The sequence below is a fragment of the Ornithodoros turicata genome, chromosome 1, assembly GCF_037126465.1.
Source record: "Ornithodoros turicata isolate Travis chromosome 1, ASM3712646v1, whole genome shotgun sequence".
Lineage (NCBI taxonomy): Eukaryota > Metazoa > Arthropoda > Arachnida > Ixodida > Argasidae > Ornithodoros > Ornithodoros turicata.
The window spans coordinates 160768609-160795078 of NC_088201.1; the positions used below are offsets into that span (position 1 = coordinate 160768609).

Genomic DNA, 26470 nt, shown 5'->3' on the forward strand with positions numbered 1-26470 from the left:
CGCACCTCGTCACGTGTCTCTGTTTCTTGATGCTGTGGTACCATGAATTTATCATCAGCCTGCTGTCTAAAATCCGTTGCTAGTGTCGCTGAGCTTTGTTGCACGGGGAGAATGGCTGCTGAGTCGGAATCGTGAGACAGAACTCCGTCATCCTCGACGGCTTGTTCCGGTACGTTAGTCATAGCAACGTCTGTCTCATGTTGGTCCATGACATTCTCGTATTCCTCCCTGACTGGACGCGTCAATTGAGCTTAGGACCTGATACATTCCTCTGCTGGGAGCCCGAAACGACGACAAGTTGTACACCTCGGTGTTTTGCAGTGCTGCCTTATGTGCCCCACTTCTCGACAACGGAGACACAATCGAGGCCTGCCGGGAACCGATACCAATACTTGACTTCCTCCTACCTTCATGAGGTGCGGAATACTTTCTGCCGTCACGTCCTCGTGTAATGTAAGCTTGACGAGCCTGGTTGTGGTCTCTACATGTCCGAAAACATCATCTCTCCACTTCTCTCGTTCTACGTGACTTACTTTACCAAACCCTCCCAACGCGAGCTGAACTTGCTGGTTGCTGACATTATGCGGCAACCAAAACACTTTCAGTGTCACCTCTCTTTGTGAAGCATCGAGCACCAGGCATTTTTTCCCTTTTACAATGCATTCCTTCTGTCTGAGTAATTTTTCCTTCGCTTCCTGCGTGCAAGTTGTTATGAGCCATACATGATTCATCTGATATGCCCCAAATTGGGCGATGTCTTCTGGGTTCACCATCAACTTCAAGGCAGGTTTAAAATCTTGAATTCGGTAAGGCCTACCCGTTATGTCGGCGTGAAGAATAACTGCATTGCAGCCCAGAGATTCCTTGGGTAGCAGGGGAAGCACAATTCTGTAGTCCTGTTTCAAATTGACATCCGCTGTATCGTCCTTATCCAGGCTAGGGTTAGCCTTGTTTACCGCTCCGTGAGAGCTCATGATGCCACGTCCGTACTCTTTGACAGCCGGAAGTAGAATCACCACCTAAGCCACGGCGCCATGGAAGGAAAAATACAATGCGATGTGGCGGAGCTAACGATCCCTGGCACGGCGTGAACAAGAGAGTCTACCAAAACTGCAACATAAACACGGCAATGATGGGACAGTTAGGCACCCGAGGGAGTCGAACCCTCGATCTCCTGTTTACTAGACAGGCGCTTTAACCACCTAAGCCACGGCGCCATGGAAGGAAAAATACAATGCGATTTCGCGGAGGTAACAATCCCTAGCAGGGCGTGAACAAGAGAGTCTAGAAACACTGCAACATAAACACGACAATGATGGGGCAGTTAGGCACCGGAGGGAGTCGAACCCTCGATCTCCCGTTTACTAGACAGGCGCTTCAACCACCTTAGCCAAGGCGCCATAGAAGGCAAAATACAATGCGATGTCGCGGAGGTAACAATCCCTAGCAGGGAGTGAACAAGAGCGTCTAGAAACACTGCAACATAAACACGACAATGACGGGACAGTTAGGCACCGGAGGGAGTCGAACCCTCGATCTCCTGTTTACTAGACAGACGCTTTAACCACCTAAGCCACAGCGCCATGAAAGGCAAAACACAATGCGATTTCGCGGAGCTAACGATCCCTTGCACGCCGTGAACAAGAGAGTCTACCAAAACTGCAACATAAACACGACAACGACGGGACAGTTAGGCACCGGAGGGAGCCGAACCCTCGATCTCCCGTTTACTAGACAGGCGCTTCAACCACCTTAGCCAAGGCGCCATAGAAGGCAAAATACAATGCGATGTCGCGGAGCTAACGATCCCTTGGAGGGCGTGAACAAGAGAGTCTACCAAAACTGCAACATAAACGCGACAATGATGGGACAGTTAGGCACCGGAGGGAGTCAAACCCTCGAGATCCTGTTTACTAGAGAGGCGCTTTAACCACCTAAGCCACGGCGACATGGAAGGAAAAATACAACGCGATGTGGTGGAGCTAACAATCCTTGGCACGGCGTGAACAAGAGAGTCTACCAAAACTGCAACATAAACACGACAATGACGGGACAGTTAGGCACCGGAGGGAGTCGAGCCCTCGATCTCCTGTTTACTAGACAGGCGCTTTAACCACCTAAGCCACGGCGCCATGGAAGCCAAAATACAATGCGATTGCGCGGAGGTAACAATCCCTAGCAGGGCGTGAACAAGAGAGTCTAGAAACACTGTAACATAAACACGACAATGATGGGGCAGTTAGGCACCGGAGGGAGTCGAACACTGGATCTCCTGTTTACTAGACATGCGCTTTAACCACCTAAGCCAGAGAGCCATGGAAGGCAAAGTACAATGCGATGTGGCGGAGCTAACGATCCCTGGCACGGCGTGAACAAGAGAGTCTACCAAAACTGCAACATAAACACGACAATAAAGTGAGAGTTAGGCACCGGAGGGAGCCGAACCCTCGATCTCCTGTTTACTAGACAGGCGCTTTAACCACCTTAGCCAAGGCGCCATGGAAGGCAAAATACAATCCGATTTCGATCGCGGAGCTAACGATCCCTACCAGGGCGTGAACAAGAGAGTCTAGCAAAACTGCAACATAAACACGGCAATGATGGGACAGTTAGGCACCCGAGGGAGTCGAACCCTCGATCTCCTGTTTACTAGACAGGCGCTCTAACCAGCTAAGCCACGGCGCCATGGAAGGCAAAATATAATGCGATGTCGCGGAGCTAACGATCCCTTGGAGGGCGTGAACAAGAGAGTCTACCAAAACTGCAACATAAACACAACAATGATGGGACGCTTAGGAACCGGAGGGAGTCGAACCCTCGATCTCCTGTTTACTAGATAGGCGCTTTAACCACCTAAGCTACGGCGCCATGGAAGAAAAATACAATGCGATTTCGCGGAGGTAACAATCCCTAGCAGGGCGTGAACAAGAGAGTCTAGAAACACTGCAACATAAACACGACAATGATGGGGCAGTTAGGCACCGGAGGGAGTCGAACCCTGGATCTCCTGTTTACTAGACAGGCGCTTTAACCACCTAAGCCAGAGAGCCTTTTTTTTTCCTTTTATTTCACAAGTCTTATACATTCGTACACGTCACATAATGAAAAATTATGTTAAACACTGTATGTGACTCCCAGTCACATCCAGGGAATACGCTCCCGGTCACTTATTTTGCGCAAAACATCTCGTAACCACTCGGGTACGTCATTTCTGTATCGTGCTACTTTGAAGGTTTCCAGCATTTCTTGCTGGAAATACTCAAAAGGGGGTCTTAAGGGTTCCTCATTCCGGTCCAGCATCTTGAGCTTCCACAGTGCGTGCAGGCCGATTATAATGATCATATCGTATCTGGTATCTATCCCCCTAGCCAATGACAAAAACCTAATTGTATGCTCATTTAAATACAGTGTCTTTTTCAGCTTTTGTTGTAAGTCGTCCCAAAAAAACATAGCCTCATTGCAGTACAGAAATACGTGGTCAATCGTCTCAGGCACATTACAGAAGCGACAATTAACAGTCCACGGTACAAAAATCCCTTTTGATGCAAGCCACGCCTTAACAGGAAGAATACCTGCATGAAGTCGGAAGAAGAAAGTCTTCAAATCCGCTCTAATTGGCATCTTGGTTACACGGGACAAAACATCTTTCCCTTTCCCTTCTTGCGATACCGCGCGATACAGAGGTGTTGGAAATAAGGAATCGATAAGATCACTTGCCAGTCGTTTTCTGTCGACTTCAAAAACATATTGCACAGAATATCTACAAAGCAAAAACTTGACACATCCTACAAGCTCACTATAAAATCCACGAAGTTTAGTCTTCAGTTTCACTACAGAAACCGCTATGCATGGCAGGTGCTCTCCAATCACACACTGTAACACGGTTCTCAAGACAGGATGGGAAGCGTTCCTGAGAAAGAACAGTCTCATAACAATCTGTTTTACAAACAAATGATGTAGTCCGAGTCCACCGTCCATAACACTTTTGAACAGGTTTCTCGTCGCGTTGGCTCAAATTTGGAAGACCATATCAAAGTTGCAAAAATCCTGTGAAGCACGTGAATGTTCTTGCGAGCACACGGGACAACATGCAGTAAATACACAACCCTGGCAACCAGAAAGATATCGCAGACTTTTGCTCGCTGAAATATAGACAATTCGCTTGGTTTCCACGTAAAAGCCTGCTTACGCACCTTGTCCGCTACCGTCTTCCACACATGGTTCGTATTGATACTATCCTCCAAAGGCACCCCCAAATACTTTGGTAGGCTTGTCTGCCATGTCATGCCCTCATATTCCTTCGGCTTGGATCCCCACTCGCCTGCCCATACACCGACAGATTTATCCTTGTTTAGTCGTGCCCCTGATGCTTCACAGTACCCTTCGACAATTTCCATGACTTTGGCAACGCTTTTCTTATCGACGACGAACACGGCCAGGTCATCAGCATACGCAAGCGTCTTTATCTCTGTGCTGCCAAGTGTATAACCGTGCACATCAGTACACTTGTTTATGTTTCGGCACAGGGGTTCTAAGTATAAGTCAAACAGAAGTGGGGACATGGGGCAGCCTTGACGTACTGAATTCTGCAGTACAATGGGTTTGCTCACGATTTTATTGATGACCAGGCGAGTCTCAGCCATTGCGTAAGACAAGCGTATCCTGTTTATGAAGATAGGGCACATATTCACTGCTTCAAGGATGGAAAACAGAAATGAGTGATTCACCCGGTCGAACGCTTTGGACAGGTCGAACTGCATCATAGCTGCCTGGTGTCCTTCTAGTCTGCATCTGTCCAGTACCGTCCTTGCCACATGTATATTGCTTTGAATACTACGTCCCTGTATAGCACAGGTTTGATGTTCGCCCACTAATTTTGGCATTACTTTCTGCCTAAGCCAGAGAGCCATGGAAGGCAAAATACAATGCGATGTGGCGGAGCTAACGATCCCTGGCATGGCGTGAACAAGAGAGTCTACCAAAACTGCAACATAAACACGACAACGACGGGACAGTTAGGCACCGGAGGGAGCCGAACCCTCGATCTCCCGTTTACTAGACAGGCGCTTCAACCACCTAAGCCACGGCGCCATTGAAGGCAAAATACAATGCGATTTCGCGGAGGTAACAATCCCTAGCAGGGCGTGAACAAGAGAGTCTAGAAACACTGCAACATAAACACGACAATTATGGGGCAGTTAGGCACCGGAGGGAGTCGAACCCTGGATCTCCTGTTTACTAGACAGGCGCTTGAACCACCTAAGCCAGAGAGCCATGGAAGGCAAAATACAATGCGATGTGGCGGAGCTAACGATCCCTGGCACGGCGTGAACAAGAGAGTCTACCAAAACTGCAACATAAACACGACAATAAAGTGACAGTTAGGCACCGGAGGGAGCCGAACCCTCGATCTCCTGTTTACAAGACAGGCGCTTTAACCACCTTAGCCAAGGCGCCATGGAAGGCAAAATATATTGCGATGTCGCGGAGCTAACGATCCCTTGGAGGGCGTGAACAAGAGAGTCTAGCAAAACTGCAACATAAGCACGGCAACGACGGGACAGTTAGGCACCGGAGGGAGCCGGACCATTGATCTCCCGTTTACTAGACAGGCGCTTCAACCACCTTAGCCAAGGCGCCATAGAAAGCAAAATACAATGCGATGTCGCGGAGCTAACGATCCCTTGGAGGGCGTGAACAAGAGAGTCTACCAAAACTGCAACATAAACACGACAATGATGGGACAGTTAGGCACCGGAGGGAGTCAAACCCTCGAGATCCTGTTTACTAGAGAGGCGCTTTAACCACCTAAGCCACGGCGACATGGAAGGAAAAATACAACGCGATGTGGCGGAGCTAACAATCCTTGGCACGGCGTGAACAAGAGAGTCTACCAAAACTGCAACATAAACACGACAATGACGGGACAGTTAGGCACCGGAGGGAGTCGAGCCCTCGATCTCCTGTTTACTAGACAGGCGCTTTAACCACCTAAGCCACGGCGCCATGGAAGCCAAAATACAATGCGATTGCGCGGAGGTAACAATCCCTAGCAGGGCGTGAACAAGAGAGTCTAGAAACACTGTAACATAAATACGACAATGATGGGGCAGTTAGGCACCGGAGGGAGTCGAACACTGGATCTCCTGTTTACTAGACAGGCGCTTTAACCACCTAAGCCAGAGAGCCATGGAAGGCAAAGTACAATGCGATGTGGCGGAGCTAACGATCCCTGGCACGGCGTGAACAAGAGAGTCTACCAAAACTGCAACATAAACACGACAATAAAGTGACAGTTAGGCACCGGAGGGAGCCGAACCCTCGATCTCCTGTTTACTAGACAGGCGCTTTAACCACCTTAGCCAAGGCGCCATGGAAGGCAAAATACAATCCGATTTCGATCGCGGAGCTAACGATCCCTACCAGGGCGTGAACAAGAGAGTCTAGCAAAACTGCAACATAAACACGGCAATGATGGGACAGTTAGGCACCCGAGGGAGTCGAACCCTCGATCTCCTGTTTACTAGACAGGCGCTCTAACCAGCTAAGCCACGGCGCCATGGAAGGCAAAATATAATGCGATTTCGCGGAGGTAACAATGCCTAGCAGGGCGTGAACAAGAGAGTCTAGAAACACTGCAACATAAACACGACAATGATGGGGCAGTTAGGCACCGGAGGGAGTCGAACCCTGGATCTCCTGTTTACTAGACAGGCGCTTTAACCACCTAAGCCAGAGAGCCTTTTTTTTTCCTTTTATTTCACAAGTCTTATACATTCGTACACGTCACATAATGAAAAATTATGTTAAACACTGTATGTGACTCCCAGTCACATCCAGGGAATACGCTCCCGGTCACTTATTTTGCGCAAAACATCTCGCAACCACTCGGGTACGTCATTTCTGTATCGTGCTACTTTGAAGGTTTCCAGCATTTCTTGCTGGAAATACTCAAAAGGGGGTCTTAAGGGTTCCTCATTCCGGTCCAGCATCTTGAGCTTCCACAGTGCGTGCAGGCCGATTATAATGATCATATCGTATCTGGTATCTATCCCCCTAGCCAATGACAAAAACCTAATTGTATGCTCATTTAAATACAGTGTCTTTTTCAGCTTTTGTTGTAAGTCGTCCCAAAAAAACATAGCCTCATTGCAGTACAGAAATACGTGGTCAATCGTCTCAGGCACATTACAGAAGCGACAATTAACAGTCCACGGTACAAAAATCCCTTTTGATGCAAGCCACGCCTTAACAGGAAGAATACCTGCATGAAGTCGGAAGAAGAAAGTCTTCAAATCCGCTCTAATTGGCATCTTGGTTACACGGGACAAAACATCTTTCCCTTTCCCTTCTTGCGATACCGCGCGATACAGAGGTGTTGGAAATAAGGAATCGATAAGATCACTTGCCAGTCGTTTTCTGTCGACTTCAAAAACATATTGCACAGAATATCTACAAAGCAAAAACTTGACACATCCTACAAGCTCACTATAAAATCCACGAAGTTTAGTCTTCAGTTTCACTACAGAAACCGCTATGCATGGCAGGTGCTCTCCAATCACACACTGTAACACGGTTCTCAAGACAGGATGGGAAGCGTTCCTGAGAAAGAACAGTCTCATAACAATCTGTTTTACAAACAAATGATGTAGTCCGAGTCCACCGTCCATAACACTTTTGAACAGGTTTTCTCGTCGCGTTGGCTCAAGTTTGGAACACCATATCAAAGTTGCAAAAATCCTGTGAAGCACGTGAATGTTCTTGCGAGCACACGGGACAACATGCAGTAAATACACAACCCTGGCAACCAGAAAGATATTGCAGACTTTTGCTCGCTGAAATATAGACAATTCGCTTGGTTTCCACGTGAAAGCCTGCTTACGCACCTTGTCCGCTACCGTCTTCCACACATGGTTCGTATTGATACTATCCTCCAAAGGCACCCCCAAATACTTTGGTAGGCTTGTCTGCCATGTCATGCCCTCATATTCCTTCGGCTTGGATCCCCACTCGCCTGCCCATACACCGACAGATTTATCCTTGTTTAGTCGTGCCCCTGATGCTTCACAGTACCCTTCGACAATTTCCATGACTTTGGCAACGCTTTTCTTATCGACGACGAACACGGCCAGGTCATCAGCATACGCAAGCGTCTTTATCTCTGTGCTGCCAAGTGTATAACCGTGCACATCAGTACACTTGTTTATGTTTCGGCACAGGGGTTCTAAGTATAAGTCAAACAGAAGTGGGGACATGGGGCAGCCTTGACGTACTGAATTCTGCAGTACAATGGGTTTGCTCACGATTTTATTGATGACCAGGCGAGTCTCAGCCATTGCGTAAGACAAGCGTATCCTGTTTATGAAGATAGGGCACATATTCACTGCTTCAAGGATGGAAAACAGAAATGAGTGATTCACCCGGTCGAACGCTTTGGACAGGTCGAACTGCATCATAGCTGCCTGGTGTCCTTCTAGTCTGCATCTGTCCAGTACCGTCCTTGCCACATGTATATTGCTTTGAATACTACGTCCCTGTATAGCACAGGTTTGATGTTCGCCCACTAATTTTGGCATTACTTTCTGCCTAAGCCAGAGAGCCATGGAAGGCAAAATACAATGCGATGTGGCGAAGCTAACGATCCCTGGCATGGCGTGAACAAGAGAGTCTACCAAAACTTCAACATAAACACGACAATAAAGTGACAGTTAAACACCGGAGGGAGCCGAACCCTCGATCTCCTGTTTACTAGACAGGCGCTTTAACCACCTTAGCCAAGGCTCCATGGAAGGCAAAATACAATCCGATTTCGTTCGCGGAGCTAACGATCCCTACTAGGGCGTGAACAAGAGAGTCTAGCAAAACTGCAACATAAACACGGCAATGATGGGACAGATAGGCACCCGAGGGAGTCGAACCCTCGATCTCCTGTTTACTAGACAGGCGCTTTAACCAGCTAAGCCACGGCGCCATGGAAGGCAAAATACAATGCGATTTCGCGGAGCTAACGATCCCTAGCACGGCGTGAACAAGAGAGTCTACCAAAACTGCAACATAAACACGACAATGAAGTGACAGTTAGGCACTGGAGGGAGCCGAACCCTCGATCTCCTGTTTACTAGAGAGGCGCTTTAACCACCTTAGCCAAGGCGCCATGGAAGGCAAAATATAATGCGATGTCGCGGAGCTAACGATCCCTTGGAGGGCGTGAACAAGAGAGTCTACCAAAACTGCAACATAAACACGACAATGATGGGACAGTTAGGCACCGGAGGGAGTCGAACCCTCGATCTCCTGTTTACTAGATAGGCGCTTTAACCACCTAAGCTACGGCGCCATGGAAGGAAAAATACAATGCGATTTCGCGGAGCTAACGATCCCATGGAGGGCGTGAACAAGAGAGTCTACCAAAACTGCAACATAAACACGACAATGATGGAACAGTTAGGCACCGAAGGAAGTCGAACCCTCGATCTCCTGTTTACTAGACAGGTGCTTTAACCACCTAAGCCACGGCGCCACGGAAGGAAAGATACAATGCGATGTGGCGGAGCTAACGATCCCTAGCACGGCGTGAACAAGAGAGTCTACGAAAACTGCAACATAAACACGAGAATGACGGGACAGTTAGGCACCGGAGGGAGCCGAACCCTCGATCTCTTGTTTACTAGACAGGCGCAACCACGTTAGCCAAGGCGCTATGGAAGGCGAAATATAATGCGATGTCGCGGAGCGAACGATCCCTTGGAGGGCGTGAACAAGAGAGTCTACCAAAACTGCAACATAAACACGACAATGATGGGACAGTTAGGCACCGGAGGGAGTCGAACCATCGATCTCCTGTTTAGTAGACAGGCGCTTTAACCACCTAAGCCACGGCGCCATGGGAGGAAAAATACAATGCCACGTGGCGGAGCTAACGATCCCTGGCACGGCGTGAACAACAGAGTCTACCAAAACTGCAACATAAACACGACAATGACGGGACAGTTAGGCACCGGAGGGAGCCGAACCTTCGATCTCCCGGGAGTTTACTAGATAAGCGCTTCAACCACCTTAGCCAAGGTGCCATGGAAGGCAAAATACAATGCGATGTGGCAGAGCTAACCATCCCTGGCACGACGTGAACAAGAGAGTCTACCAAAACTGGAACATAAACATGAGAATGATGGGACAGTTAGGCACCGGAGGGAGTCGAACCCTCGATCTCCTGTTTACTAGACAGGCGCTTTAACCACCTAAGCCACAGCGCCATGGAGCGAAAAATACAATGCGATGTGGGGAGCTAACGATCCCTCGCACGGCGTTTTTTTTTTTTTCTTTTCCACCTTTGATTAACAAAACACACAAGTGCACACAACTACAGGTACGTCACACGGTCGCAACGCCGTGGGCCATTACAAAACGTCTAAAGAGGAAACTGAAGACCTTTTGAATTTGTACATACGATTTTACAAGTACGTAAGGGCATCAGACAATGTTTCTAACCAATCTGGCAGCTCTAAACATCGCATAAGGCACAGCTTAAGTTGAGATATTTCTACCTTAAAGTATTTCATAGGAGGCATTAACGGTTCTTCGTTCCTGTCAGGCATTACAAAGTTTCCACAGACAGTACAAGGCTATAAGCATGACAATATCGTACCTGACTGTTTCCCTCGGGTGTAATGGGAGAAACCGTATGGTGTGTGGGTTAAGCCGAAGTCGAGTTTTGAAAACTTTATACTGGAGATCGTCCCAGAAGAACTGGGCACGGCGCACAATAAAGTGACAGTTAGGCACCGGAGGGAGCCGAACCCTCGATCTCCTGTTTACTGGACAGGCGCTTCAACCACCTTAGCCAAGGCGCCATGGAAGCCAAAATACAATGCGATTTCGCGGAGGTAACAATCCCTAGCAGGGCGTGAACAAGAGAGTCTAGAAACACTGCAACATAAACACGATAATGATGGGGCAGTTAGGCACCGGAGGGAGTCGAACCCTGGATCTCCTGTTTACTAGACAGGCGCTTTAACCAGCTAAGCCACGGCGCCATGGAAGGCGAAATACAATGCGATTTCGCGGAGCTAACGATCCCTAGCACGGCGTGAACAAGAGAGTCTACCAAAACTGCAACATAAACAGGACAATAAAGTGACAGTTAGGCACCGGAGGGTGCCGAACCCTCGATCTGCTGTTTACTAGACAGGCGCTTTAACCACCTTAGCCAAGGCGCCATGGAAGGCAAAATACAATGCGATGTGGCGGAGTAAACAGGAGTATTTCTGTCGCGGCTGGTCGCGGCGAATCGCAAAAGAATGTAATTCATTGGTGTAATTCATTGGTGTAAGGACGTAATTCATTGGTGGACATGGGAGTGAAAGAGCGTCCTATTGCGCTTCACCGAGACCAGCCGCGACAAAAATGTGTAAACCGAAACCAATTAATTACTCCAACAAATGACCCGCTTCGGTTGCAGATTTTTCTCTAAAAAGTGTCCACTGAAGATCCCAAAAGGGGTAGTACCCATTTTAATGCCGACGGCGCCCTGCTTGAGAAGTTAGCTTTTTTCACGAAACACATTTGAATTTTAATTTAAATAATGAACGCCTCCCGCTCATTCACGCGGTGCGCATCTTGTAGGCGGTATTGGACAGATACTTGTAAAAAAGAAAGTTATTCGATCGGTGCACCGGTTCGCGAATTATCTAGCCAGAGGATTTAACTGAGACACCCGGTATACTGTCTTTGCTGTCGTGTCTCAGACAGTTACTGCACAGACGCCCACAGTGCTGGAGTAGACTGAGAAATTACTCTGTAACCCAGTAACCCAGACTGCGAAGTAACTCTGAGCTGTACGGGGACAATGGTGAAGGCGGTGATCAAGTGGAAAAAAAATGCACATTGCGAAGTGGTCCGGTCAACCATCTGTGCAAGGGAAGCCTTTGGGAAACATTTTGCTATGCTGCGCAATTTTCTTTCCTGGAGGGAGTCCTACACAGCTTGTGCGAATGTTTTCATTCTCGGGATTCAAAACGCCGCAGAAGACACAACACTTCAAATTCCAGCGTTATTATATACTTCCTGCAGTGACAGAGGTTACTTTTCAAGTTTTGTACTGGGACTTGAGTCGAGATGTATGTTACATAAAACGGCAAATAAATCTTAAACACAGGTTCACTACATAAGGTTTCTGCTTCAGCGCGCAGGTCTGCCTGGCAGAGCAGTCCGGCCTCCTGCAGCAGCTGACGAGAGGGATGATTCCCCTTGCATTTCGACTGATTTTGGCACTTGCACCCTTCTGGCAACTTAGATCAACCGAGTTGTCCAGGTTTAGCTGTCAACGTATTTGGAAATACAACTTGCTATACCATATGTTTCGTCCACTACGCACTGATAAAAAAAAAACGATCTCTTTTTTTTACCTTTATTCTGTGCGCGATGAGCTTCCACTTTGCGATTGTGACGGATAGTAAAGCGCCAACCGCATGAGGCGTTTTGCGAGCGGAAGAGCGTCGCGCATTTCTCACCGACAAATGACCCTGGCAAAAAAAAAGAAAAAACACGCTCGAAGCTCACGCACTGCAGCGTTTCTACAACGGCGGATGGACGCCGTCTCATGCAAATGTTTCCGCAATCTCTCTGGGAAGGAAACTCTGGCTGCGGCCTCACGATGCTCGATAAACGCTGGAGAAACGCCTCCTGCTGTTAGCGCTTAAAGCGACAGTCCGGAGGCCTGGTGATTATCGAATAACGACTGTATTAGATTCCAGACAGGACGTGTATGCTACATGTTAAACGAGAAAACTTAATTCTTCCTCGTTGTTGAGAAAATGAATTTAATTGTATGCAAATTCCATATTCGGTTTCGGTCTTCCCTGACCCCGCCCGACACTAGCGACGTCACGAGTGTCGAGACAAGGCACCGTCTGCTGCGGCGACGCGAGACGTAATGAAATCGAAAGTGTTTTCAGCATGAGCGCTACGGACGAAGGAGAGCTGCTTTCTGAGAGCGACGACGACCTTTACTATGACAACTACGTCGAAGACGACTGTCCGTTTACCACAGACCCTTACCAGTTACGCATGTACGCACGGAAGCATGCACGGATACGGACGATGAGGCTCCTTCGTCGCCGGAGATTCCCATTCAAGCAGCAGATTTGTTTAGGTGGCAGCTCGTTGTCTGCACGCGAGTTTTGTGTCTGTTTACACGGCATGTGTTGTTGAGCCAGCTTTCTGTATATCTTGTTTAGGTGTTGGTGCTTGGGCTGCAATCCGGAACGCCCAGATGAATTTCTGTGCTGCCGAATCGTCGTGATCATTTCCCAAATCTGTGACGAAAACAACATCGATTGCATTGCTCAGCATCATATGTTTCCACTGTTGTGCCTTCACCGCGAAATTCTCTCAGTTTTCGTACGACAAAAGAGGCACTACATCCCCAACCAACTAGAGCAACACAGAGACGAGAACAGGTACTGTAATAACCATATACGTTTATAATTACTGAACCGTGTTAGTTTACATAACCACGAAAGTCTGAGGAATACATGTAAAATTTCTAGAATACCCAACTAAGTTTCGGGACGGCACGAAGAAGCTGAACTTATATTCCTTTTTCTTTTTCTGCAGTACACTCAGGTCTGCAGCATATACCTTGTTTGTATGTTGGGTGTGGTGCTGCCTTGGCCGTGGGCATCGCAGGCAAATACCCGGCTGCTGCGTATTAGCTATTCGCAGTGCATTTCCATCAGCAGTCTATCCGGGGTTTCAAGGTGGGAGAGATGCAACAAACAGTTCCGATGAGCGATCTATTGCTATGATTTGTATTGACCACCCAATGAATTTTTTCAGAGATTGCTCACTGTATGATTGGAGAACGATTTTGCTGTGCAGCCTTCCTTGAAACCTGGCTGTACTCTTGTACAAGCTACACAGAAACCAACCGTGAAACAAATAATTTTTATTTACATTTATTTACGTTGATAAAAAACACACACATGTGATGGTGCAGAGACTACAGGACTTTTGGATATTTAGCAGAAGTTACATGTCCATCCAAGGACCCATGTTGAAAAATGCCACAAGATTGTTTTATCATTGCATGCCTACATCTGCATGGAACTGAGGCAGACATGTGGAACACTTGCGCTGAAAAGAAATATTAATATTACTAGCAGGACAACATATATGAAATCCATATTCTATATGGCTATAAATCAATGGCTTCCAAATTAGGCATTGCATGTCTAGTACATTGTCCTAGACATCCTAAATCATAAGAGAAGTACGTGTGTTTACAGCGCCCAGTTTTGAACCACTTTTGGAATTGAGAAGCTTTCTTGTTATTATCTGCTCTGTATAATCATGTCCTTTCTCATTGCAGGATAATGCGGTGTCGTAAGACTCATCAGCATGTAGTGTGCAGTATGTAAGGCTGGTGTGTATTGTGCACTCTGTTCATTTGATTGTAGATATTCTACTTTTGTGCATTTGCAGCAAGTGCTGTGGAATAATTTATTTGTGAAAACACTTTACTTTCATATAATTATATTTTGATTGTGGAAATAAATGGAGAGGACAATTATTATTCAGCATATTTGTGACATTTAATTTCTCCACATTTGAACATTGTTTTAATGACCTTTATGATAGCGTACAATGCAAGATATACTTTTTTTCTCATATGACACAATAGAGACACAAACCGATATTTAAAATGATGTTCAGCAAACAAAAAGAGAAAAGGAAAAACAGTTCTGCATGAATACACACCCATGTTGTGTATTCGAATTCTAACAAGTAACCTAAACAATGAAAGACAAGCCACATTTTCCTGGCTTATTTGAATCAGAATTTCGGGGTCGTCAGCACTGGAAGGCACCACCAAGTTTGCAGACATGATGGCAAGACCTCACCATATCTCAGAACTGTTGAACAACCAGGGTTACAACTTGGACTTGTCGGTACAGTGCTGAACAAAAGTTTACGGAACGTGCTACGGTAGATTCCTCCCTCGAAGTGATACGCCAGCAGGGAACAGGACAGTACGGACTTACAGACATGTGCCTAGGTAACTCGGTTACCTGCCACCATTCGCTGCAAAGCGTGTCACTCAGAGGAAGGAGTGCTTCACAGCATGTTCCGTGAACTTTTTTGTTGAGCACTGTACAACAGAATAAACATGAATAGAGACCTAAATAAATGCTTGGTTGAATTCGGTGCTCTGTACATGTTGTGTACGTCCTTTTATGAAGCCTGCCATCACGGGAGGTGTAGTGAATTATGTACGTGCAACAACTTTACTAATAATTTGCTCCACATAAATTAAACAATCAGTACATAGATTTCACAAAGTAACATATAAAGGACACACTCTGCAAGAAAGCAATGCTGTCATTTTCAGGCTTCATGCTCATTGTATCATCACATGATCATGTAAAAGGTATCCTGTACCTGAAGCAGAGTCACTCACTCCTGATTATAGAGTAGTCCTGTGGCCATACACAGCTAGGTTCTCGCAATGTCTTAAAAGTGACTATGAGGTAACCTGTTTCTTGTTAGGCTGTCTCTCTCTCTTTTTTTTTATGTCAGTTCTTTCAGTACAGGTTCCTCGTGATGCAGAGACCTCGAATAACTTTGAATGTCATAATTAGAGCCCAGATTATTAGGCATGACAAACCTTTTTTTGGGTGCCTATAAATTTAAAGGTGCTAAGAATCCTGATTTTAAATCCTAAATGTCCTAAATCCTAAAAATCCTAAAAATGTCACTACATGCAGGTCATTATTTTTTCATCTGTAGCACTGAATACACAAAGATAAAGTGAATAAGTCACTTCTATCCCCGGGGGCATCACCATAACTGGGAGTTGTTAGTGTTTTAGTGTTGTGTGTGGGGGGGTCTGGATAAATCACTGTTCTAGGTTGCGACGAAGCCGTTACGAGAGGCATTTATACTTTTAATAACGACCCATGAGATGCTACAGTGCTGGAGTGGAGAAAGAACAAAGCTGTAACGAGTAATCAATTTTCAATTCACAGCTTACATGTCAATACTTTTTGGATACTTGTTTCATTTAAACAATCAAGGATTTCAAAAGGACGTCCGACGTGACCCATGTCAATTTCGCCTGGACAATGGAGTTTTGCTACCGCTTTAGGGTCATCATAGGTATTTTTCAATGTTTACTTTGAGCATTAGGCATCTTTCACAAAATAGGCACTAATGCCACAATAGGCACTTATAGGCACTATTAAATCAATACAGGATCTTCCTCAGCACCCATCTGGTGCTCCTATATCAAAAAGGCAGTATTAGAACCACACGAAAGAAATAGGCATTTGCCGAGGAATCCGGGCTCTAATCATCAACAACATGCGAAAGCTCTGTAAGACTAAAATAATTGTACAAAGTGAGACAGCAAGGCAAATACCAAAGTGCAACATACATTGGTGTTGTAAGACAAGTAAAGCAATTTCATTGTTGTGATGTATTTGCAATCACACTCGATGCAAGGTGGTTAGGCAAAGCATTTAAAGCATATTGCATGGGGAAGAATTTTTACTGGAATGCTGGGCTTGCAATTACTAGGCACTACATATCATCCTCTATTTGTAGTAATTGAACATACTATTTTGCAGGAAAATGCCAACGCCACAGTGACCAAAGCTACAGTGCTGCTGCTACTGCCGCTAATTTTATGTGTTTACCCCCTGAGCTCTGTTAATGTGCTAAACTGAACTTCTGTTTGCAATAGGTGGGATCAGTTGACTTATCCCATTTTCACTTTATTTATTGCAATGAAATCTGCATACCAGTATGTATCTACGAAGAAAAATTTAGGACCGCATTGCAATTTATTGCCCTGCTACGGGACGGTAAGAAACAAGAAATCCATGTGTGTAAATGGGACACATAATCAGAGCAAGCCCTCTTTTTACGCACTCGTGCAAATGGAGTAGCCTAGAAGAACTTCAAGTTCCACTTGAGAAACACATTATACCTATGTCACATGACTGTTTCTGTAGTGGTAATGAGTATGGCAGCAAGAAAAAAGCGTGCAGTAACAAAATAAGTCATATTATTGTGCTCACTTAGCAGCACAATAAGTTCAATCCCTGCTATCCCACCATACAAGGGTGATTTCACCCTACCTAGCTGACATCACCATCAAGGTCAGAGTGAAAAAGGAGATATGTCATGCCTGTGGATTTTGCTCGATTTCTGCAAAGTCACACACCCGAAATGATGCTATCAGTACATGCATGTAGAGCATACATCTTACATACATGTTACACCTTTTGTATTTTTTATTATTCCAGGAAAACCAGCTGCAATTACTTGAACAAACGTTCACTTGGTTTTCTCGGTTTGGGATTTTATTACTTAGCCCCATGCTGCACATAGAGGTTCAATTATCAACATACATAAGTTTTGTGTTGGGAAGCAGATCAACATAAGCAATGTAGTATGCCTTTCAATTGGCTACCGGAAGCAGGTTTATGGCTTGACCAAGAGAAATGATTTTGGGGCATGGTTTTGCCATTTCCTCTCTAGATCAAGTGCAAGCTTATTAACATTGGAACATCATTTTGACGTTGCCTCCCATGAGAGGTATTCAATGATTCCTATTTGTTTTGAGGTTCTACTGACGTATATCAACATGTATATAGTGATCACGAACACATAAAGGGTTATAGGAATGGTTATTTCTTAATTCCTTGAGAAGCATCATCTGCACTAGTTTTGGCATGCCATTATGTCAACGATCTTGTCTTCTTGCAGCAATGTTGCAAGAACTTTGCAACATCACATTACAGACGTGATTACATAACACTAATTTCAAACTTCTGCATGATTTCTGTTAAAATGTCTGGTTCCGGTTTCCGACCTGTCACAACTGAGTGTGTTCCGCCATTCTATTGTCAATACCTTCTTTGTTTGGTAACATATGGCAGCTTACAGAGAAAGTAATCAGGCAGATTAGTTTCAAGGAGAATAGGGCCCATGGTATCAATGCAGAAAGGCACAGAGATACAAAACGAACAACATGACACATAGACGTGCTCGTCGAAACACACACACAGTTATGCACATATGCACACTTTGCTGCAGTCATTTCCTGTCCATCACGGTTAGTTGTAAAAATATAACACATTCACACAAAGTCAACTATATACCTCGGCAGAATGTACCCCTGAGCATGCTCACACACACAATGTTGCAAATGAGTTGAGCAGTGGAGCTGACCAGGGAGTAAACAAATGATGAACTGAACAAGAATTGAGTAAGTAAGCAAGAATGAGTGAGAAAAGAAGTTGAACCGAAGATGAGTCAGCAAACAAGCAGCTGAGCTGAGATAACTGATCATGAATGAGCAGAAGTCACAAATGATAACGTTGGTGGCCTGTGGTCATAACTTGTGATTACTGTTAGTGTGTCACACGGATCCAGAACATATTGCAGATGCTTTTGGTACACAGCAAAAATTATACATTTCCCGTCCTGGCTCAAGATCATGCTTGGGCGAAGTCTTGAAGCCTGAAACTCCTGTGTCATTTCACTGATTTACCTGACCAGTTATGCCTGCATGCCAATAGTTGATGAGTACAGCTAAACAATTGTCCTCTAAAACCTGCTGTACTGTGACTCCAACACAGCTCTCATCTCTGGCCTGTCCCCATAGCTGCTGCTTCTGGTAGGCAGTGACACCTCTACCAGAGCATCTCTTGCTTTTTTGAAGGATGGGTAGCGAGTGATGCGGTCAAAAACAGCAGACTTCAGGTCACTGACATAGCCTGCCAAATATAAAAATGGTTAGATCAATGAATAAATTATTCCACCCTTTGTACTTCTGAGAGCACCCAAATATAAACTAGTTTTGTAATTTCCTTGCTCATAACAAGTTAAAGCAATAACTTCTCCAATATTACCATGACTTTGCGATGGTCATGCAAGAGACGAGATCAGCAGTGCGAAGACTTTCTAGTGGTGGCCTGTATTGTTTTATGCGCATCATAGACTCAAGACAATGTCACCACACATAGGTTACATTAGCTTTCCTGGATTCTCCATGGTCTGTTTGGCATCACTTACTGTATGTGGCATCCTCCTTCACGGGAACAGCGATCCACCCTTTCCGCACCTTTGATGGCTTCAGCCGGTGCTTCACAGCACCATCTCTGAGAAGGGCAACACGATCTGCATTGGCATTATAGTGGAGTGCTGCCATAGCAGTCCTATGAGCAAAGAGATAAATGCAGCACTGATGAGTATGATCACAAACATGTGTTACAGTAAGACAAGCTCCCTTTGCAACACATCAGCACATGAGGGCATCGTGTGACTGTGATATCATGATTCTGATAATTTATAGTTTTGTACACGTATTGTTCCCTCTCTCTGGGATGATGTACATCTAAAGCCACGAGTTTTGGGGATTTTTTTTACGCTACAGTGGTAACGAACAAATGTAAATAAATAAACCAAACTGATCACGTCAAACTCGTTAAGTACATGAGTTCCGTTAAGTTTCATACCTTGCAACCATCCCTTGATCCAAAAAGCTGTACGATTTAGGCGCAAAGTGGATCAGGACATCATGGAATGTTTCGAAACCACATGTCTGCTGCGCTAATGAGAGCTGGGAATGTCTTTCAGCAGGCGCTTTGCCAACAGAATGTCGTGGAGCTTCTTGTAGGTCTCCGTCTCTAAGCAAAATTTTTATTGTGAAAGTAGCTTTTCAAAATTTTCTTTTATGTCTTTGAATCGTAATAATTCCATAATTATAAGCCTTCCTTTGACTCGCACCAATGTGTTACAATTTACAGTTATTCTTGTTGAGCTTCTGTATTGTTAATGTACGGATAGATCAGTGAAGGAAAACATAATATTGACAGGTCCCAAAAAATGAATAAAAAACTGGAAGCTCTTTGTATTTGAGTCTCAAGTGAAATCGTGCAAAAAATTACCTTCCTCAAACCATCTTCGTTCGCCCAAATCACCATGGAAGCAGGCAGGGTGCAGGCTATTTGGGTGGGGTTGATGACGTGCCGCATGATCGTCGTCCACTTAGCAAGCAAAAGATTGCCACTGTCATTGGTGTCACTGGTGCGCGCACACCAATATAGGTGACGGATTATGCTTTCGCACCACAGTCGCAGAACTTGGTGCTTCTTGCATTGCGATGCTGCAGCGATCTTTTCTTGATGCCTGCATAGCGACAGCAATGATGATAATGTAACACCGAATATCAGTTCCATACACAGTGTTCTCATCATCTAACCTTTTGCAACGTGCCACACATCAAAACGATGGCTGGTACTCGGGTGCTTGTCCCTCAGAAAGGTTTTCACCTGCGAGTGCATGTCAGTGACCAGTGTGCTGACGACCAACCCTTTAGCTGTCAAGTAGTCAAGGCAAAGCTCGAGCCCCCTCTGTTCCATGCAGTAGCTGGAAGACACGGTTGTTGCCTGCAAATGGATTTCTCAAATTTATGTTACTGGCTACGAAATCCACAAAAAAGAAACTTCTATAGGAAACGTGCCTGAGCTACTTCGAACTGTACAATCCTGTTGATCGTGGTCTCCATTATCGTATATGTGCCGTGCAGTGCGGTGTGCCCAGGAGAATCACATGGATTTATGGGTGACCAATACGCAGTATACAATAGATTATTTCTCTCAATGTGTATTCGCAGAAACACAGCATCACTATGTCCCCACTAGAGTAGAGCCCTGTGCAATTCGCGAATGGAGGCGGATATCCGCAAGATACTTGCGGATTCGGATGAAAATTTATCACTTTCTGCGGTGTGCGGATCGGATGCGGATGGCTCGAGGTCGGATGCGGATACAAAGGCAGCAGATCGGATGCGGATATACCGCGTGCTGTAATTTTTCCACTAGCAATTTATTTGTATTGCGCGCCGACAGCGTGCACCCTCGAGGTAGTGTACCATGCGTTCTAGTTTACCATCTTCACCATCTTCTCCATATCGCGTTTGTTGAAAGGTTTACCTTTGCTTGTCATCGTGAGTGTTTCCGTGACACCATGAAGGCATCCGAAATTATACCAACATTCTTCCGGCGGTTTTTATGCGTGCTTCGAAACTTGCGGATTTTGCGGATCGGATGTGGATATTGCGTTTTGCTCAGCGGATCAGATGTGGATGTAAACGGTTGTGTATGTAGCGGATGCGGATCGGATAACATGTGCGCGGATGCGGGTTGGATGCCAAAATTGTCATCCGCGCAGGGCTCTACACTAGTGTGTAGATTTCCTTGAGATATGTAGCACATATGTCTTTTCCTGATGAGGTTGTATGCAAAATAGGCAAAATAATAAGTTTCATTGACCTGTGACTGATCAGGAGAATTCTCTGATGTGCCAGCTAGTAGCTCTTTGAACATACGCGAAATGGACAATGAGAAGCTCAAAGACACCATCACATGTTAAATGACTTTTTCAGAGCAATGGGGTAGAGTATCGCCTGTGGCGATGAAACTCCCCACTCTCCAAGGTCGAAAATAAAGTTGTTGTTGACTTTTTCAGCCCAGACATGTGCTGTGTACCGTTATCGAAGGACATGCAGTAATCCTAGCACAAAGCACACATAATTTTCCAGCATTAACTCACATCTTGTATTGCCGGAAATAAATAGCACTTCTGGTAGAGGAAGTACTGACTCCGTTATATATGAGCAAGGCCCATGATGTCGAACAGGCGCAGTGACTTGGTGATGCTGCTACCAGAGAAAAGGATTGCCGAGCACATTGCAATATTGCCCACAGGTTTTTCGTGAACAAGTGGCTGGCCGTTCCACTGGTTCCTGTGGCCATTCTCGCAAGTGATTGTGGCTCTTGCAACCGTTCCCATTGTTGTGAGCTGCACGTTTGTGAGTGATGATGAGCACACGGTGCACACCTTTAGGAGTTTCATGAGGCTGGAGCGTGCCACGATGAACATGTCGGGCACTGATGAAGGCTGTGCTACGGACCTTAGAGTAACATTTGATGTTAATGACAGGAGAAACTTCAAAAGTCATGGGCCTATGCATACAACCCCACACTGTGAACAAAACAAAGGCTTCAGGAAATGTATCACACCATGCTTCCCTCTCCTGGCTAGTTTATTACAGCATCTCTACTGCATTTCTATTGATAACAGCAAGTGGGGAGTCAGGTGGCAAAATCCTATTGCTGTAAAGGAATGTAAGTACTCACTGCTTTCTTGCAGCAGATAATGAAGCACACAGTTAAGGTAAAGAGCATCTTCCCACAATGCATAGTGATACTTACCCATCACCATCCAACTCATCAACAAGATGGCGCGTATGAACCACATCTATTGGCCTGTTAGGGAAGCAATAAACCAAGGGTCGGTGGCAGAAGGTTAGGGAATGTACAGGGGGTTAAAAAAAGTGCACTCCTCTCCATCACTGTCATAGCCAAGCTCTGAGCTCAGTTGATATGATGGGTCATCACACAAAGCCTCTGACCTATATCAGATGGAAGTGAGACATCAGTACGGCCTCATGCACTGATGTATAAAATTAACCACATTTATGTTTTACCAGTGGATTGCCACTCTATAGCCTTCGTTAGTTTTGTGACACAAAAGTCATCATCATGAACATATATGTATTCAGTATGACAAGCCCAACAACGCCAGGCTTTATGAGTGCAATGGAAACAATACTGACAAAATTTGCATAACTGCACCGTTAATTACCAGGCTCCTCCTCAAAACTGACAATATCTGCCGTGTCATCATGCCCTGGTAATGAAACTGTCAATGAAAAAGGTGGGGGCAACGCAGCAGGTGTTGATGATCTAAGGGGAGCTTTGTCACTATCCGGTGGCTCAGGAACTTCCACTATGACCAAACGAGGCGGATTCTGTATAGGCTCTGTCTGAGTGGTTGCATCTTGTGGAGGTGGTCTCTGTTGTTTGATTGTGGGGCTTTCCTGAAGTGTCTCTCATCCGTTTGGGTTGCTGCATCTTTCATTGCATGCCGAGGCCCTATGATTTGGGGACGGAATTGCAGTGAGCAACTTACATTTGTAAAGCGAGTGGAGTTCGACAGTGTGCAAAATACTTTTTCAGAACTATAATTATACTTGGCATATTCCATTTATACACAAACACCCAGTTACAGTTACATTAACAAACGCCTTTAACCAAACTGGTGTTTGGAGTAGAAATTGTTAAACATGCAAGGGTGACATGAACACTAGTATACATTTGACGGCCGGAATACAAAATGTATTGTAGTCAATCAAGATGTTCAATGGGTCTTTGGAAAGTGTCAACCCTAATGATGCAGTATCAACAGAAATTGAGCAACCTCTGTCACTACATGAAGATGCGGAGTAATGCACACCAGACTCTGGGGAAGCAGGTGGAGAGGGTTGCGGTACACCTTGGAAAAAGAGAAAAAAAACACATCAGTGCACGCTGGCTTTGTCGCTTCTGAATATTTTTCCTCCATGTTCCTTCCGTCAACTGAACTAAGAAAACACAGCACAGATATTCCACGTACTGCTTATGCAGTTCACCTGCGATTTTGACTACGCCGATTCATCGGGAAAACTAATCAGTGTCACTTCGGCAGTGAGCGCGTAATTTGAGGAAATGTGCCGATGACAAATATTGCGGCTCAATAAATATTTTCATATTTTTACAAAAAAATTGACCTTCACCGTACTCACTTGTCTCTTCAAAAGGAAGTGACACTGCACCGCGGCCTTGCTCCTGCGCATCAATAAAAGAAGTGGAGCAAACAATATGTGAACCAGTTACATGATCGGGAAAGTTAGGGACTTACGTCATCGTAGCTCGAAGAAGTTGATGGTGCATTGATACCAACGGGGAGATCACTGAAAACTGAAGGTACGGCGTCAGATCTCAAGGTGTGGCTCCGTCTTTTTTCTGGACGAGGTATGCCGAGCACCCTCTGAAGTCTGTCAGACTCTTCGAAGCAATCCGCGGTAAAGTGTTCGGAACAGAGGGTACTTAGTTTGTAGAACTGCCATCCCGGGCGACGAACCTTCGCGATCCATAGTTGTCTTAGACGCTCGCACTTTGGAAAACCGAAAAACGATGCTCCTGTTGTGTTCTCTCTGTTGTTCTTGCTGTGAACAAAACAACACCTGTGTCCTCCCATTGCCACAAATGAGTTCAGCGACGGCGAAGTAGCAAAAACGTGGCACGTTGAAATATTGAAAGTACGAAATGCCACTGGCGACTGCTAGACAGGCGACAGACGTCAGAGACAAGGCGGAGCAGACACCGGAACTCGACACCGGTGACGTCAGCAGTGATCAGAGTGCGGCTTTCAATCGGGGGTAGTGTCCAAAGTTCAAAATTCAATAAAAAAATTTCCGGAGCCGAATTCAAAGGAAAGCCTTCGCATGGTGGCTCCTGGGAATATAAGACATCGTATAACAACGCCCACAAACTTTGCATGATAGCCTCCAGACAGTCCCTTTAAGTCGGTCATACGGGTTCTCGGGTGGTGTGGAGGTGATGAGACATTGCACCTCTTCGGCGGCGGTTGCAGACAGAGCCGAGATGACGTTGTAGAACCGGGTGGTCTGGGAAGTGATGTCGGACAGATAGAACTGCGCTTCGACTTGGGCAAACCAAATGGCTGGATTACGGTCTCAGAATGGAGGTAGCTTGACGGCGACAGCGGTTACGTGCGGTGATGATGGCGCCGCGTTGTCGCCATAAGATATCGTCGGAGAGGGTTGGAATTGTTCGAGAAATTATCCGAGTCACGTCCGGGTCACCAACGTAGTGCTAGAGGCACAAGAGAGTACACAGAAGTGAGGGAAGACCGGCCAGCCGAACAACAGCCAGAGCTGGCCGTGCAGTGGTGTTTTATTAACCGCGCGCATTGATCATTGGTGCGCGGGGGATAATGATGGCGATGCCGCTACAAGTCTTCGTAACTATAATATAAACATGCGAATGGTGGGACAGCTAAGCACCCGAGGGAGTTGAAAGAGACGTTGGAGATAACGCAACGCGGGAACTGTGTAAATAGGCCATCCTTTATCCCTCTCCCTCCTCTCCGGGAGTTGTTAGGTATTTAGGAGGTATTAGGGTATTGTTAAGTATTTAGGAGATATTAGGAGGTATTTAGGAGGCTATGTGTCTGAGAACTCTTGTGCTTGTCTTCGTGTCCCGTGTCTCTCGGTTATTTGTTCCTTCAGCATCATGCACCAGTTAGTCTACGCCGTATCCCTTTTATCGATCATCTTACCAAATGCAGGATTCAAGTCTGTTCCCGCGTGTGATATCTCTCCTGATCATGAACTGTTTCTGCGTCATATTGCTCTCATCAGCCTCTGCAAAATCGGCTCCTCCATTGCTTGCTTGGAAGCTGATGTCTGTGTCCTAAAGTACGCACTTCAACACAGGATTGTACCGCCCGTGCCTCAAGTGGGGTGTTCTTCAAGTATGTTGCCGTGGCGACTCTCTCAGCGAATTCTAATCGAATCGAATTCGAATAAGTCATCCGTTATTTCCCACATCATTTATACTGCATTTCATCCATCATATGGACTGAGCTTCTTGGTGACCGGTATCGGTCCAATATCTTCTTCCAACAGTGGGTCTTCTTAAAAAATTGGGTTCTTTCCGAAGGTGTGGTTTTCAAGCAAAGTTCTGGTTCATTCTCACGCTCCGCCACCTTCTCAACGTAACCCTGGCCAACATGTCAGCGGCTCTGTGATCAATCCCCGCAATATTCCGCTACCGAAACCCGTGGTTGAGCTGCTATCATCAACACCGAAGTTTTGCCTTTCTGTCAAGCCGGCTAAGCTTGACGTGGCTTCTATGATAGATTCTGTTACCTACAAGATTGCTGACCCGTCCGCTAAGAACCTCTTCGCTGCTAGATGTGTTTCCCAAATTCCTGCAAGCGCCATTTCAAAAAAGACCAAGCCGCTGTCATCTCAACTTGCTCCCGTGATCAAGAACCTTGAAACCTTGGATTTAAAGCTCCTTCAAAGTGAGAAATCTGGAAAATTCGCGGTCCTCCCGAATCAACTTTTCAGGTCTAAAGTGGATACTGCTCTTTCGTCATTATTTAAGCCGTTTAATAGTTCCCTGAAGAAATCCAAGTCAATTATCGTCACTCTACTTTCAAGATGTGAACACCCCCTTGCGGCAGCTATCCAGAAATGTAATCATTCCGCCCTTGACGTGAAATTCCTCATCAAAGATCATAAGCCGGAAATTCCCTTACGTGTTGTGGTATCTGAACGTGGTTCGTGGCAGCGAACTGTTTCAGATTTCCTTCAGCGAGCTCTAAAGTCCATCACCCTTTCACGTTCTATGTCGCTAAAGAACACCGGCGAGCTCATTGAGTACTTGAAACCCTTGCATGCTCAACAGTTTCAACTATTTTCGCTTGATAATAAGGACTTATACTACTCCATGAACATTCAGCTGTTGCTTCAGCGTGTTTCAAGTTT

The 26470-nt window shown here is 45.7% G+C and overlaps 1 long non-coding RNA gene and 12 other non-coding genes across 13 annotated transcripts; all 13 read right to left on the reverse strand.

The window, feature by feature from the left end:
- Positions 1 to 1143: 1143 nt before the first annotated feature.
- On the reverse strand, positions 1144 to 1217 carry Trnat-agu (transfer RNA threonine (anticodon AGU)). The gene has a single exon. It is a non-coding gene; the product is annotated as a tRNA-Thr (tRNA).
- Positions 1218 to 1509: 292 nt separating this feature from the next.
- Trnat-agu (transfer RNA threonine (anticodon AGU)) lies at positions 1510 to 1583 on the reverse strand. The gene has a single exon. It is a non-coding gene; the product is annotated as a tRNA-Thr (tRNA).
- A 475-nt stretch (positions 1584 to 2058) lies between these two features.
- On the reverse strand, positions 2059 to 2132 carry Trnat-agu (transfer RNA threonine (anticodon AGU)). Its single transcript has one exon. It is a non-coding gene; the product is annotated as a tRNA-Thr (tRNA).
- A 479-nt stretch (positions 2133 to 2611) lies between these two features.
- Trnat-agu (transfer RNA threonine (anticodon AGU)) lies at positions 2612 to 2685 on the reverse strand. The gene has a single exon. It is a non-coding gene; the product is annotated as a tRNA-Thr (tRNA).
- A 3247-nt stretch (positions 2686 to 5932) lies between these two features.
- Positions 5933 to 6006, reverse strand: Trnat-agu (transfer RNA threonine (anticodon AGU)). Its single transcript has one exon. It is a non-coding gene; the product is annotated as a tRNA-Thr (tRNA).
- A 479-nt stretch (positions 6007 to 6485) lies between these two features.
- Trnat-agu (transfer RNA threonine (anticodon AGU)) lies at positions 6486 to 6559 on the reverse strand. The gene has a single exon. It is a non-coding gene; the product is annotated as a tRNA-Thr (tRNA).
- Positions 6560 to 8897: 2338 nt separating this feature from the next.
- On the reverse strand, positions 8898 to 8971 carry Trnat-agu (transfer RNA threonine (anticodon AGU)). Its single transcript has one exon. It is a non-coding gene; the product is annotated as a tRNA-Thr (tRNA).
- A 292-nt stretch (positions 8972 to 9263) lies between these two features.
- Trnat-agu (transfer RNA threonine (anticodon AGU)) lies at positions 9264 to 9337 on the reverse strand. The gene has a single exon. It is a non-coding gene; the product is annotated as a tRNA-Thr (tRNA).
- A 109-nt stretch (positions 9338 to 9446) lies between these two features.
- On the reverse strand, positions 9447 to 9520 carry Trnat-agu (transfer RNA threonine (anticodon AGU)). Its single transcript has one exon. It is a non-coding gene; the product is annotated as a tRNA-Thr (tRNA).
- Positions 9521 to 9809: 289 nt separating this feature from the next.
- Positions 9810 to 9883, reverse strand: Trnas-acu (transfer RNA serine (anticodon ACU)). The gene has a single exon. It is a non-coding gene; the product is annotated as a tRNA-Ser (tRNA).
- Positions 9884 to 10179: 296 nt separating this feature from the next.
- Trnat-agu (transfer RNA threonine (anticodon AGU)) lies at positions 10180 to 10253 on the reverse strand. The gene has a single exon. It is a non-coding gene; the product is annotated as a tRNA-Thr (tRNA).
- Positions 10254 to 10959: 706 nt separating this feature from the next.
- On the reverse strand, positions 10960 to 11033 carry Trnat-agu (transfer RNA threonine (anticodon AGU)). The gene has a single exon. It is a non-coding gene; the product is annotated as a tRNA-Thr (tRNA).
- Positions 11034 to 23335: 12302 nt separating this feature from the next.
- LOC135372083 (uncharacterized) lies at positions 23336 to 23847 on the reverse strand. Its single transcript, XR_010415812.1, has 3 exons — positions 23812 to 23847; positions 23696 to 23738; positions 23336 to 23406 (listed from the first exon to the last, which is right to left on the reverse strand). It is a non-coding gene; the product is annotated as an uncharacterized LOC135372083 (long non-coding RNA).
- Positions 23848 to 26470: the final 2623 nt, after the last annotated feature.